This window comes from Panthera leo, chromosome B3 (genome assembly GCF_018350215.1).
Source record: "Panthera leo isolate Ple1 chromosome B3, P.leo_Ple1_pat1.1, whole genome shotgun sequence".
In the NCBI taxonomy this organism is placed as follows: domain Eukaryota; kingdom Metazoa; phylum Chordata; class Mammalia; order Carnivora; family Felidae; genus Panthera; species Panthera leo.
In genome coordinates, this window is record NC_056684.1 from 105,756,732 (window position 1) to 105,772,569 (window position 15,838).

Genomic DNA, 15,838 nt, shown 5'->3' on the forward strand with positions numbered 1-15,838 from the left:
TCCTTGCCCATGTATTTATGACTTTATTCTGCATGTATATATTCATAGACAATATATGGTAGTTCATTTTAACTGCAATATGATGTTCCATTACATGAACACACCACAGTTTAATTATTTCACACCCCTTTGGATAATGCTTACTTGCAGTTTTTCATTATTTTTTAAAAAGTATGGCAATGAACAGCCTTGTGCATGTGTTCAAGAATTTTTCTGGGATAAACACCAAAACATGTAATTCCTGGGTTGTTGGCTGTGAACATTTCCACCTTTAATTGCTCTCTGAAGTTGTCATAATAATTTAGACCTGCAGCATATTAATTGCCAGCCATCTGAGGGATCGGTACCCTCCGAGGGGAGAGAACTGATACTTTGTTGCCCTGATGAATCGCTTTACTTAAGTTTGAATGTTTCAGATACAAGAAGCTGTCATTCAGTTTTCAAATCAAATCAAACTTAAGTAGCAAATCAAACTGAAGTAAAAATTACTGAAGTAGAAAGTGCTCATTTGAAGAAGAAGAATCCAGGGCGCCTGGGTGGCTCAGTCGGTTAAGCGTCTGACTTCAGCTCAGGTCACGATCTCGCAGTCCGTGAGTTCGAGCCCCGCGTCGGGCTCTGGGCTGATGGGTCAGAGCCTGGAGCCTGTTTCTGATTCTGTGTCTCCCTCTCTCTCTGCCCCTCCCCCGTTCATGCTCTGTCTCTCTCTGTCCCAAAAATAAATAAACGTTAAAAAAAAAAAATTTAAAAAAAAAAAAAAGAAGAAGAAGAATCCAAGGTTTGGAAAATGAAAAGCATTCCATTCAAATACCCATAAAGCCATAGAAAAGTACAAAGTGTTAGAAGTATATAAAAATGGACAGTTCACTCAGCATTATGTTTATTTGATTTTGACTACAAAGGAAACTGCTCTGTGTGTGGTTCACCCTTACTCTCCTCCAGACCTCTTTACACCCTTAGTCCCAGACACAGGCAAATTGTGTTTCCATCTTTAGCAGGCTCTTGACTGATATATGTATGCAATCACCCAACACAGGAAGTCCCTCTGAGGCATCGGCCACTTCCCTGATGGACGACAGCCCGGGTACAGGTGCAGGACCAGCACATCTGCACAAGCAGGCAGGCAGGATGTGGCTGGAAATGCCATAATTGGTTTCTTTCTTCCTCTCACCAAAGTACCTTTATCTCGAGCATCGGTAACAATTGTGAAAGCCTCTCTCCTTTCCTTTCTTAGACTCTTTGATTCCTTTGAATGTTAAGAAATTGAGACGTGTACTTGCTGTGTGTCTACCCCCCATGCCTACATTCTGAACCAGTTTCTGCGTACAAGTCAATTCCTGGATTTGGGGATTGTTGATTTTTTTTTTTTTTTTTTTATGTTTATTTATCTTAGAGACAGAATGTGAGCGGGGGAGGTGCAGAGAAAGAGGGAGACATTGACTCTGAAGCAGGCTCCAGGCTCTGAGCTGTCAGCACAGAGCCCAATGCAGGGCTTGGACCCATGAGCTGTGAATTCGTTACCTGAGCTGAAGTCCTGTGCTTAATCAGCTGAGCCCCCAGGTGCCAGGGAATTGTTGATTCTTAAGTCTGTAAATACTTTACTCTGCTTGGTTCTTCCTGACAGCCTTGTAAAAAAAAGTGCTTGTGTATCTACTTTGTGGACACCATCTTCCCTTTGTGCTTCCTCATACTTGCATTGCTCCAGTGAGTAACTCTGTTATCCAAGGCCTTGCTTTCACTGTAAATAAGAAATACCAAGTTGGAAGAGGGGGGAGAGAATGACCCTGCATTTGCGTTCACTTAAAATCATCCAAACAATAAAAATAAGCCATATAGAGCTGGGGGAAAGTAGGCCATCTTGGTTGGACAGATCATGAATGTGGAGTCAGGGAGAGAGTGGGTGTCGCTTGTCCTGTGGAGCTCTATCTTTCCCTCTGGAATGGGGGCTAGAGAAGCAACTCTCCCCTCTTTCATTCTGTGCTTGTCACTCATGCCTGTGTCGGTGCTGCACTATGGAGAGAACACTCCAACTTCATCTCTGGTCACTGGAAAAGATGTGTAGCTTGGGGTTTGCATGGAATCCCTGGGAGGGCAGTGGTTCTCAACTGCCATACAGCAGCTATCTTTGGCCTCCAAATCTTAATTGTTAAGCAGATTCCTTTTGACAGCTCCCTTTGACAGCTCTCGTACATAACAGATTCCGTCATGTGTTGATTGCAGAGTTAGGAGTACATGACTCTCTTGGAGCTCTCAGTCTTTGCCATAGAGTACTTGTCAACAGTGCTGTTGTGGAACCAAGGTGCCAAATGTGTCTGTGTGCGGCCCTTTGAACCCCGTGCCTGTGTGTGTTGAAACACACAAGCACAGGCCCATTTCACTTCCAAAATTCTGCAATCTGCAGGTGTAGAATTACACATTGAGTGTCTCAGTGATAGCTGTATCTCTGATGGAAAGGACATCACTACATTTCAGATCTGAGAGTCCAGAGCTAGCTGCCCTTTCTGATTATTGCCAGCTCATTGGGTCCCTTAGGGACAAACGGCACAAGAGACACTCCAGACTGATGCACATCCTTTGATTCAGGATTCCTTAGGACTGTGGCCCCCTTCCCTGGTTGACAGAGTGTGCACTGTGAGTAACCTCAAGCAGAGATGGCAAAAAGGTTCATCTTGATTACCAACTAGGAACAGTTGGGGGTTGAAGCCTGGAGCACTTAAAGAACCATTCAGAGGTTATGAATGGATTCAGTAAGAATAGTGTGGTAATTAATTAGCAATGTCTGCCATGAGACATGATGGGAAAAGGTGGCATATGTAGCAAATTTTCCCATCCTTGCCCTTGAGGGCTTCTCTTGCTCCTAAATTGGAGTTGGACGTTAAGTATCATATTCCATGCTTTTTTCTCCCCGGGTCTCTCCCTGGTCTTCTGCAGACTCTCTAAGTGCCGTGGCACCTACTTTCATAGAACGAATACCCCAAGCCTGCCTGATGTCACCATCTCCTGGAGATAGGTCTATGAAAGACATCAGTAGAAGGAAGTATCCACTTTAGAAGAGGGAGCGAAGAACAAGAACCACTTTTCCTGAGTTTCTCCTGTATGTGTATTTATTTTTTTTGTCTCACTAATAGCGCTGGTGCATCTAATGCTTTTGAATCCATATTATGCTTGGTGCATCTCAGAGTTTCACCCCCTCGTGAAGTAGGAAGAAACTTTGAGCTTCCAGCGTAACTTAGAACATACTGCTAATACTTCTAATTTGGGGTTCTCCAAATTCCTTATACTCCAGGAACCTAGTAATTTGTGGAACTAGAAATGGGTTACAGTAGAAAGTGTACTAAAGAATACCAACTTTAAATTACAGTGTCTTAAATCCTCTTGTTCTTCAACACGGTATGGGAACAACACTTGCCTTAAGCATATCTGTCTTCCTATGTAAGGAAAAACATGTGATGCTTCCTCAATTTCTAAGATGTACTTCCCCATGTCCTCACATTTGGGCATTTCTTAGATGGTGACATCTTCCAACTGATGCTTTTCTTTTTTTATTTCTTTTGCCAACAATTCTGTCGTTAATTCAATAATATGCCTTAAAGTAAATGATCACTTAAAATGAGAAATACGGTTATGACTCCCCTTCTAGGGGACAATTAATCCTGTCCTAGCATTTTTCACAGTCGTCCTGAGAATGCTTCTCTGAATGGAATATGCCTTTATGGGCTTACTGTTTCCCCTGATTCTCTTCTTAGTTTAATTACTGTTTTCCAAAGCCCTCGCTTTATAGCCTCGTGTTAAGCATTATATTGCAAATCATAAACACACTTTGATTGTTTTCCCAAGAGCAGGTTACAGAACATCAAAACCTGCTTTACGACATTCTGAAAGGCTGGTCTGGTAGCAGCAAATCTGGTAGCAAGATGTGAGGCAACAAAGGCCATTGACACCGCTGATTGGATTTCCACACTGCATACGGGTTTAGTGATGTGTGTCTGAACATGTTAATTTACCAACCAGCTGGACTGAATTGTACCTGGATCTGTAGCACTCCATGGTGGCATGTGGGTCAAAGACTTGACTCTTAACACACTACATAGAAGTAATTTGTTTTATGTCATTGTATACCTTTGTGTCCTAAGCAACAGGGAAATGTGGGCTTGTATCATTTCTGAAAATCACAATTGGAGAATGTTTCTTTCTCTTTGCCATGAAAATGAGGGGGAATTGTCATCTAAAATTGGCTTCAGATGTTGAAGTTATACTGATTGAGATTTTTAGGCTCCAGTCATGTTCCATGCTGTGAAGTGATTTGCCAGAGCAATGACTTGTTAAAATAAATAAAATAAATGTCTTGTAGTATAGGAAGTGGGCTGTAAAGTCTCTGCTTTTAGTTCTAGGTAAGGATTGTGGCTATTTTCTTAGCTATATCAGCACATTAAATGTGTTTCCCCCCAGGATCCTGTAGCATATATATAACTTTTAAGATTTGGGTTCTGTAAAGTCAGCCAAGGCTTTTTCAGGAAAGAACAGGGTGTTAGAACAGACTGAGTCCCTTAGCTCTTTCAGAAATGCCGTTGGTCTCTTTATTCTTGGAGTCATGTTGTTCGTCTTCTGTCTGTTCTATTGCTGCCGTCCTTGGACAGGGACTAGATCTCTTTAAAGTGGCATGCTGCTCTTGCTTTTCTGGGGTTTGTGATTTGGGGGAGAACGAAATGGTAGATGGCTGAGAAGTAGCACAAGCCCAGTTTTTAATGGGCAGTGTTTCATTTTAGCTCATTCAGAAATATTTGATCATTTTTACCAGTATAAGTAAAGTTTGTGACATAAAAATATTAATGTGGGGCACCTGGGTGGCTCAGTCAGTTTAGCGCCCGACTTTGGCTCGGGTCATGATCTCACAGATTGTGACTTTGAGCCCCGCGTCGGGATCTATGCTGCCAGCTCACAGCCTGGAGCCTGTTTCAGATTCTGTGTCTTCCTCTCTCTCTGCCCCTCCCCCGCTCGTGCTCGTGTGCTCACTCTCTCAAAAATAAATTTGCAAAACATTTAAAAAATATTAATGCAACATTTTGTGCAATGAAGAAAGGTTTCAAAGCATTTTTCCCAGTTGAGCTTAGGAATGCTTACATTTGATTTATATTTTAAAGTTAGAAGACATTGATGAAGACTGGAGATTAGTGAAAATACAAGAGAGTTCATAGCACTGGACTGTTTCTGTCATGATGAGAAAAGGGAGTGAAGTATACAAATGGGTACAGTTCTTTGTAGCTATCCTTGTCATAACTGAGAACCCATAGTCAGAAGTTTGTGATGCTGTAAGAAACTCTCAGTGCCAAGGTTTGAAAGCATATTGTCACCAGTCTCCTATATCCTGTATTTATGGATCCCTAAAAGGAAAGCAGTAGCTTTGTTCTTTTATTCATGTGTTCAAACACCTAGAATAGTGCCTCAGCCATTATAAAACTCAACAGATATTTACTGGGTGAGTAAATGAATGAGAAGAGAAGCCAGTGATGGAGTTCAGCACTGTGAATTTTGGGGCATGATGAGCAGAGGGATTCTGCTCCTGTCCTGCCCTTGAGAAGTCCTGTGTTCTACAGTATAGTGTCCGCACTGCTCTCAAGTTAGGTTATGTGTTACTCTGAAATGGCGTTGGGGTCCAGCGGTTGAGTAAGGCTTTCTTTCATCCAACAGATTTCTGGGGAGGATAGAAGACTAGGCGTAACTCTGGGTCTAAGGGGGACAGGGTAGAGTGGTCTCAGTGGTTTCAAGTCAGAAACTCAGTGACACACAAATAGAATCCATGCCACACAGCCAAGGCAAGGGAAACTGGCAGAATTGAGATGAGGCGAGTGGTCAGGATAGGGTAGGTGTTCTTGAGCAAGAGCTTTGGGCAAGCCCAAGCATCTGGGTAATTTAGGTGTGAGGAGCCTAGAGCAGTGTTAGTCATACAGCTTGGCTTCTACATTACACCTCTGTAGACATGTCCTCTTCAACCAGGAAGTGCTAGTCATGTATCTGTTATTCTGGTAAATTGTAGTTATTATATTAAGGTGGGGGGTGGGGGGAATGTACTGACTGTTCTGTCTATAGCACTCTTCAGAGTGATCTTCACTTTTTACTACCTTTGAGCTGTTTAAGAAATCTGAAAATTGTCTTTGCTAAAAACTAGTAGCAATGCAATCGATTATGCCCTGTTGATCATTTTTGTATCTATTTACACATATATAATTATATATGCCTTTGCTCTTTGGATTCTCTTTTGAACCTGTTGTCACATCCTATTAGTTCCTGCATTTATTAATGAGTTCAGCAAAATCTTTGACATGAGTACATGCCATGATTTTAAAATCATCCTCTATCAATATAAAATTTTCTCTTATTTTTTATTTAACTCCAAGTTAGTTGACATATAGTGTAATAATGATTTCAAGAATAGAATTTAGTGATTCATCACTTACATGTGACACCCAGTGCTTATCCCAATAAGTTTCTCTTTAATGTCCATCACCAAGAATTGTTTGAGAAGGGGTAGCTTATTCTAAACGAGCTGAGATCTTTAATAATATTTTACACTGGAGTACAGGATATGATAGCAGGAAGCTCTCTGGGAAAATGTGCGTTGTTTATCGATTCTAGTAAGCTTGATATATCTATCTATCTCTCTATATATATATCTGCAGATTATATATATATATATATATAGATAGATATCTGCATAAAGCAGAGAAGGGGAAAGAGCAGAGCTTGGGGGTCAAAAGAGGTGTTAAACTTCACACACATTCAAGGAAGAAATTCCTGTGATGTTTGAAAGGGTGATGTACAGGAGAGAAGCAGGGGCAATGTAAGTGTAATCCAGAGACTTGAAAAACAGTGCTCTAAATGGGTCTTAAACTTCCCACAAAGTTTCTTGGCTAATGAGCCTAGGTTCTATTCACCCAGTTTTAATTCTGTTAACTTGTATTGATGTTTAAGAGAGAAATCATCCTCAGTCTTATAATAAGACCTATTATTGAGTTTATGGCCAATGTTGTTACAATATGTGTACTTAAAAAACAGGAGCTATGCACGTTTATGCTTCATGAGACATGGATCTTTTATTCTAAATCATAAATGTTATTTGTTGTGAACATTCAAGAAAGCAAGAACTTGTTCTGTTTCATCTTGGGGAGATATTTTGGTCAGAAATCTTCCAGATGCCCTCCTAGTAGAAACTGTCTTAAGTTATGCATCACTGGCATGTGAGAAGATCCCTTTCATAGGGATCTAGATATATTTGTTGGAGTTATTTTTGCAAAAAGTGGACATGAGGGTGTGATAAACTTATGGAAAATTTGAGATGTATTTATGAATTGAAGATAAACTTATGCTATTCAGCCAGTGGAGAATTTTTTGCTTGGTATAGAGAAGACTTTGGGTGGACATAATAGTTTTATTCAGCTTGTTTTGAATATTTGCAGAGTTATTGCTCAGAGGAGAAATTAGACTCTTCCATGCAGTTCCTGAGGGCAAAACTAAGGCCAACAAGTGCTTGAAGTTATGAGGAGACACCTGTCAATTCAGTCTAAGGTGGATTTTCTAACAGTCAATGAGGGTTATGGTTCTTGGACTCCTTGAAGCCTTCTCTCAGAGAACATACGGTCACCTGCTGGCGGCCTTATACGAGGGACCCCTGTGAGGGGAAACTTGGACTGGGGTGTCTCTAGGGTCAAAGGCCTCACTGTATAATTATGATGGCTTTCCTTAGAAAACATACAGATGTTCTGCAGCACCAGGAAAAAATGGGGAAGAGGATTTGCTGCTCAGACATGGCTGTAAGTGCTAAATATGAAAGCCATTGTTATTGCAAGTCACCCTCCAGTCTTTCCAGAAAATGACTGACATTCTGAGGCTTAGGAGTAGGTGTTGGGTTTCCTGCCAGACGCAGAAGCCGCTGTTCTGTAATCATTCTTCGTGTGGGCCCAACCGGATTTGGGCAGCAGATGCACTTGATGTGTAATTGTGGCAGTGGCCAAAAATGTAACCAGGATTGGCAGCCCCAGGGGCCACATGACTATCTTGAAATGTGACAACATAAGAATTATTTTTTGAAACCAACTGCCTCCCTTTGGCAAGTTTCAAATGTGGGGTGTAGTTGTAGCCCCACTGATAGGGGTTACAGGGAAGGGCTGTTGGAGGGACTGAGGAAAGCAATAGTCTCGGGAACCCAGGTTTGTGGACCTGCTGGTTCTTCTTTTCCCAGTGAAAGAACAGTAAGACAGAAAGATTTGGAGGCAAAAAATCAGGATTTAAAAGACCGAATGATGCCATACAGTTTTAAAAATGAGGATTAAACCACTTTCAAGGTATAGTGAGCTTGGTAAGAAGGTGGACTTTTCAGACAGGGCAGGTCCTGCCTCTTCGCTAGACAACAGTGCCAGTTCCTGGGCGAATTCCCCATACTCGAGGAGCTGATCCTAACTTAGAGCCGGGGTTCACTGCAGATGGAGTGCCTTGAAGGAGAGGAGAAAACCTGGAAAATAATTGATGACCAACTTGGAACGGTGATGCACCCCTGCCCTCTTGAGAGCCAGGCTTATTCTAGCACAGGGGGTGACAAACTATGGCCCATGGGCCAAATCTAGCCACTTAACTGTTTTGGTAAATAAAGCGTTACTGACACAGGGCAGTGCTCCTTCACCCAAGCGTAGTTGGAGCTGCTCTCACACAGTACAGTGGCAGAACCGAGTGGTCGCAACAGACTCCGTGGTCCCCAAAGCCTGAAATCTTTGTTATGGGGGCCTTTACAGAAGAAGTTGGCCAGCGCCTGGTCTGTCAGGTTATTCCACCGTGACCGTCTTAGGAGAGGATGCTGATTACACTGTTACTGAGTCAGGAGGGAAAGTTGGCAGAAGTTATTAGCAAGGTCTTCCACACAGTACTTTCCACCTTCCATCCCACCTGCTCTTCCTTCCCCGTTCCTCGGACCTGTTTCCTGTCGTTCACTTGAGTTTATTAGAGGACATACACATTGGGGAGTCATACCTAATAGGATAAAATATCTTGGCCTGTCTGCCCCTTTCTCGTTAGTATTCTGTAAAAATTCTAGGTGTAGAGTAAATTTATTTAACACCTGTTTCATTCATCAGTATATGGGGCTGGGTCCACCACATCCAAAATAGTAATGACAATTTAATGCAACAGGTAACTATTTTGATCATTAACAAGGGGTAGGATTTCTTGATCCTATATATAATCACAGTTAACATGTTTTCTAGTAGTGTCTTCTTTATAAGTGGAACAAGCTTTGATTAGTATTTAGTTACCTTTACCTATGATAAAAATGACCAGAATGAACTCTACTCTGTATCATACCGAAACAATGCCTTTCTGCTGTTGAAGTTCATTTAGTTAAATCTTAATACGTCTCTCCTATCGTTGAGTCGATGGTACTCGTATACGTTGTTAGAGGATTTTTAGCCAATATAGGCAGTGAAAGAATGTGTCTTTCACAAGTATTCTCTAAGAATCACAGGGGTTTGTAACAGTGAACGTGGAGATTTATGGCTTTAGTTGGCCAAGTGCATATTCTTCAGCCTGTGATTTGTGGTCTCGTGAACAACCACAAAACACGTCCTTTGCAATTAATTGCCCTTTGTACAGCCTATTTTGGGTCTTACTAACAGCATCCGAAACTGAAGAAAAACTCTACCAGTTCTTACATATTATTACTTGGAAAATGATCCTATTAAAAATTTGCCCTGTGGTAATTTCAAAAGAAGTCATTCTTAAAGACTTAATTTTCAAACTGTGCTTTGAGTCTCACTGAAAGACTTTAGGCACTACTAAGAAATTGTTTGCCACCCAAAAATGAAAGTGTGGAAATTTCAAAAATTTTAATATCTTTTGAGTACATAAGTCTTAGTCCAAATCATAAAATTTCTTTGCATAAACATTTGATATTAGGGTTGTAGTGTGTTTTAGAAGTAGAAAATCCCGTGAGAAGACAGTAGCAAAATGTTTTTATTTTTTTATTTTATTTCTTTGTCTGATAAAGGAAATTTTATTTATTTTATTTTTTATTTTTTATTTTGCTCTTTGATTTCTTTTTTTTTTTTAAATTTTACTCATTTACATCCAAATTAGTTCGCGTAGAGTGCAACAATGATTTATTTGCTGTGGGGAGCAGGGTGGTGCCCCAGGTGTAGACAACAGAGACATCCCAAATGTCACGGGATCTTGTTGACTTGATGATGCATTTCATGTTACATAGAACATCTTAAAAAGCACTTGTCTTAACAGAACATACAGAGCTTTAGCACTTCTATTTTAACTGTGAAAGATAGTGCATGTACTTGGCAAAATAGAAGTTTAAATTATACAACAGTTTGTAAGTGAAAGACCTTTCTTATTGCTACCCAGAGGTAGCCATTGCTCAATTTTCCTGTATATACTTCCGGAAATGTTTGTATGTTAAGTGTACATGTTTTTTCTACAGATGAGAAATCATATTCTGAGGCATCCTCCCCCCTCCCCATACTATATTTGGCCATTTTGAATGTCATTACATAATTCTACTTCATTCTGGGTTACTGCCACAAAGTAATTTATTCACCCATCTCCCTTTCCATGTATTTGTTCGCTTTGTTATTTGGCTGATTCAAACAGCACTGCGGTGAAAAAGATCTTTGTAGTATACATCTACGCAGTGTAAATATACAATTGTGGGCTGACTTCCTGAAAGTAGACTTAAAGGAGGGTCAAAGGCTGTGTGTGTGGTTTTCAGTTTGAACAATTACTGCCAAATGTCCCTCCGAACTGGTTGGTCCGATTTTTACAGTCCTAGCATAACAAGGACTTAGAATGGCCATAGCTGCAGCACAGTCACAGCATGGAGCCTGCCTGGGATTCTCTCTCCCTCTCTCTGCTCCTCCCCCTCTCGTGTTCCTCTGCTCCTCCCCCTTGTTCACACATGTGCTTGTATGCACTTTCTTTCTCCGAATGAATAAAACATTAAAAAAAAAAAATGGTCATAGCTGGAGATTTTGGAACAGTATCCTCATCATCCTAGCTAACATTTATTAAGCATGTTCTGTGTGTACTGTTCTCGGTGCTTCCTTTACTTGTAATAACCTATCGAATCTTCACAATGACCCTGCGGAGTAGGCACCCATTTTACAGATAAGGAAACTAAAACTGAGTCATACAGAAAGGTTACTTAATTAAAACGGAGTCATATAGGAAGGTTACTTAACTTGCCTGCCTATACATCACCGTAAGTAGTGAGTGGCTGAAGATTCGAATATATTTCTGTTGGTGATAGAAGACGAACACAGCCAGCTTGGATTGGTAGAGATGATCACAAAATGAGAGGCAGAAGTCTGGGACATAGCTGTGAATGTTTACCTCGGGAAGAGTACAAAGAAATAATGCAAAATTTATTCTTGTGGGCAAAGTGATGTGGAGAAAAATAAACGTACTCTTAGGCCTTTTAAGAGAATCGGGGAGGCCCTCTTAGAATTTTTTTCACTAGCCACTGACCAGAGATTTGGAATAAAAAATTGTACCAGTTGAAAATGAGGCTAAGTTAGAAAACCGATGTGTGTGTGTGGTTTTTTTTTTTTTATCTTCTAAATGAGTTGGTTAATTAAAGCCTGGTTTTTTAAAGACGTCAATTTCTTGACTGTCCCTTGTGCCATACCAGTTTCCTTTTCTAGCAAAAGGGTTTTTGTTTTGTTTTGACAATGGAAGAAAAGTAGATAACAAGAAAAGAGTTTAATGCTAGTCAGGCAGAAAGCAAAGCTCGGGGTGTCCCTCCGGCAGGTCTTGTCTGTCAATGTTCTCTAATTCATGGTGTCAACCTACCAAGGAAACAGAGTGAGTTGGATTAAAGAAATAGTAAAACTAGTGTTGGGCACCCCCCCCCCACCCCCGGCCAATTACCTTATACAAGAAGTAGCTGTTGAAAGTTAAGTGTTGGGGCGCCTGGGTGGCTCAGTCGGTTGAGCGCCGACTTCGGCTCAGGTCACGATCTCGCGGTCTGTGAGTTCGAGCCCCGCATCGGGCCCCTGTGCTGACAGCTCAGAGCCCGGAGCCTGTTTCAGATTCTGTGTCTCCCTCTCTCTGACCCTCCCCCATTCATGCTCTGTCTCTCTCTGTCTCAAAAATAAATAAACGTTAAAAAAAAAATTAAAAAAAAAAAAAAAAAAAAAAAAAAAAAAAAAAGAAAGTTAAGTGTTTTATAATTGGGTCACTGAACAACATAAATTTTAAAAAATGATTTGTTTTAAGAAATTGGGCCCTCAACCTAAGTACAGTACACGCTGGTTTTCTGTGACCACTGTTAGAATTCCATAGAATCTTATAGCTTATGGGGACTTTAGAAACAGTCTTGTCTTACCCTCTTGATTTGGAGAGAGAAAAACGAGGCCCAGAGATAATTAAACTTGCCAAGAAATACTGATTAAGTACACCAAAAAGTAGGTTTTGGGATCTCATCTTCAGATGGCCAATCTGGGCATTTTCCCACCATACCATTGCTCTGAAAATAAGTGATGTTTGCAAGTATTGTCTAAATGTTAAATTTTCTGATGATTACTAACATAAAATGTTGATATCAATTTAGTGCTAATTATTTAATAGACCTAAAGATAGACATATAAGCATAAATGTTTGTAACACTTTGATAAGGAGTCAAAACTAGATTTTAATATAAATTATCCATTCTGTGGGTAGAATAAAAAAGGATTTAATGTGATTGCTAGAATTTGTATTCTCATGGGGCAAACCTTCTCTAGGTGTGCTTAAGTGCTACCCACAATATTTTAATTTTTTTAATTAAAAAAATTTTTTAATGTTTATTCATTTCTTGAGAGAGAGAGAGAGAGAGTGTGAGTGGGGGAGGGACAAAGAGAGAGGGAGACAGAGAATCTGAAGCAGGCCCCAGGCTGTAAGCTGTCAGCACAGAGCCTGACACAGAGCTCGAACCCACGAACCATGAGATCATGACCTGAAGTCTGACACTTAAACAAATGAGTCACCCAGGCGCATCATACCCACAATCTGTTTTAAAAGGGGAAAATAGAACTTTTTAAAAGAATATAGAATGAAACCAATAATCTCGCTTATTAGAGAAAATTTCTAATGGGATCAGTCAAGGCAGTAATCAAAAGTAGGGTTAGATGTATACGGTTTAAGGAGGGATTTGTTTGCAATTCCAGTGTCCAGAACTGCTCTGTGCTATCACAGCTCATCTTCAACGCAGTCTTGAGAAATCCCCGTGAAGGCGGCTGTTAGACTGGTGGATAATGGAACAGGAGAACAAGTTAGGGAAAAGCTTCACAAGTGCTGTCTGTATGCATGCATCTAAATAGATAAGGCATTGATAAAGGGGTCGAAGAGTTCCCACAGAAAAAGTCTAGAGAGAGAGATCAGAGGGAATCCAAGCAGGACATCAGACCTTAGAATAATGTTCAGAATGAGGGTGATATTCAGAAATGCTGAATATAGCAAAAATAGCAATAAAGATTTGGGGAAAAGCAGTCATTTCTGGCCACTAACCACGTTTGAGTTTCTTATACAATAAGGTGGTTAAGAGTGAAAGGCCAGTTTCTCACTCAATATGTATTGCTTGTGATTAATCTGAGGTCTATTCTTAGGAAAGAGGTCGCCCTGATTCTTTCTCACTGGCCCTGAATTTCTAGTGGGGGGACCTTTGGCAACTCACCCGTCTTCTCTTTGCCCCTGTTTCCTTCTCACTAAAATGAGTGAGGTGACTTCCTGCCCCACCCAGTAGATCACATGAAGAGCACAGTGTGTAGAACGGTTTTTGACACAGTAGGCTGTGCATGTGTCATTACTGCTGCTGCTTCTCTTAGAGCTGAGACAATTTACGCAATCTTGTTTATTTTTCCACTTGTTTCTCCATAACAAATAAAAAAGAAGGGAGGCAGATGGTTCAAAGAAGAACACATGTCAGAGGCTGGTAATACCTAGGACCCAGTTGCTTCCCAGGAACATCAGACATGTACTTTCATCAGCAGTTTCTTTCGTGGACTTCTTAGGAGAGAGTCTTCCCCTTGGCGTGTCTCCGTGTCCCGTGCTCTTTTGGGGGGGGGGGGACCCCCGAGAACAATTGCATTCATCTCTTCCCGGCCTGTGTCTCTGCATAACAGCAGCCGCACGACGTAGGAACAGAGAGTTGATTCGCAGATGTGTTTCACTTGGCTCCTGGAGCACACATCTGTGTAGAAGAACCAGGATCGCACAGAGGAAACTGGAGACACGTTGCCAAAATGAAGAACTCTGAGGATCACCCCCAGGAATATAGTGATAACAGTACTTTTACGAGAAGCTTTTATATACGTTAGCTCATTTGATTTTCTCAGCACTGAGGCATGTGAAATAAAAATGAAGCTGTCTTCCCCCTATTTTGACTACAGTATCTAGGTCTACTCTTAATATGTTTACATTATTAAAGCATTTCCAAAGTGTAAAGATTTCTCTCCCTTTGCTAATCTTCAGCTTCTAAAATGGTCTCCTGCTCTGTTAACTGCTACTATTAAGCTTACAACAGATGGGCTCTCATGGGACCCCAGACAGGGGACAGAATTTTGTTGTAGTTTTGGACATTTGCCCTAGTTTGAGGGACTAGAAAGACCTGGCACCTTCTATTTCATTTTATAGGTTCAAATACCGTTGGCTATCACTGTGGGTTTTGGCTTGCTGAATGCATTGGTAACTGGGGTTTTGCTAACTTTAATTCTCCATTTTAGGAGGAGAGAAGGGTTCAGCATTTACACTGCCATTGTAACTATTTTGTTAACATGTTAAATAATAGTCAAGGACTGTTCTAAAAACTCATCAGATTTCTTAAGCTTTTTAAAACCGTGCAAGTGTAATACAGTCTAACTTCAAAGCTGCTGCTATAGCCTTTGTCCCCATCATCTGGCTTGTTCAGTCTCCAGATGAGTTCCGATATTCTTTACTGCCAGCCTTTAAGGCACCGTAAGCACTGATTACTTTGCCTTCTTTTTGTGACTACTTAAAGAATAGTTTTGAGAGGCACCTGGGTGACTCAGTTGGTTAAGCCTCTGACTTACGCTCTGCTCATGATCTCACAGTTCTCGAGTTCAAGCCCCACATTGGGCCCTCTTCTGTCAGCCCAGAGCCTGCTTCAGATCTTCTGTCCCCCTCTCTCTCTGTCCCTCCCCCTTCTCAAAAACAAACATTTTTTAAAAGCATGGGCCGGGGGCGGGGGGGGGGGGGGGGGCGCCTGGGTGGCTCATTTGGGTAAGCATCCAACTCTTGATTTTGGCTCAGGTCATAATCTCACGGTTTCGCCGGTTTGAGCCCCACGTGGGGCTCTTGCACTAACCTCGCAGAGCCTGCTTGAGATTTTGTCTCTCTCTCTCTCTCTCTCTCTCTCTCTCTCTCTCTCTCTCTCAAATAAATACACTTAAAAAAAAAGAATAGTTTTGAAATGACATTTCTTTTATCTCACCCCATAGACCTGCCTCAAAAGATTTGCTTAGAAAAAGTGTTTTTGAGATAAAGTATAGGACTGAAATGAAAAGTCCCACCTTGAAACTGCTATCTCAAGGACTGAGATTCTTGACATCAGTTAATGGGTAGTGACTACTTCATTGTCTTGTAGCAATGTACCTGGCCCAGCACCTTCCCCAAGGGGACAGGGGATAGCAGTTGTACCAAGGTGCTCTCTGAATGTGAAGCTAAAGACTGAAATTGCCCTCTGAGTCTGTTTGATCACACAAATGACTTACAGCCACATAGGTTTGCAAACATGCCTGGAAAGCCCCAACTCCAATGCTGTCTTCTGATGAGCTCAGTGTTGCCGTGGAGCCGAAGC

The 15,838-nt window shown here is 41.2% G+C and overlaps 1 protein-coding gene across 2 annotated transcripts in view; it reads left to right on the top strand.

The window, feature by feature from the left end:
- DAAM1 (dishevelled associated activator of morphogenesis 1) overlaps positions 1-15,838 on the top strand; it is a 174,284-nt gene that overhangs the window by 100,690 nt on the left and 57,756 nt on the right. The gene's annotated exons all lie outside the window — the stretch shown is intronic.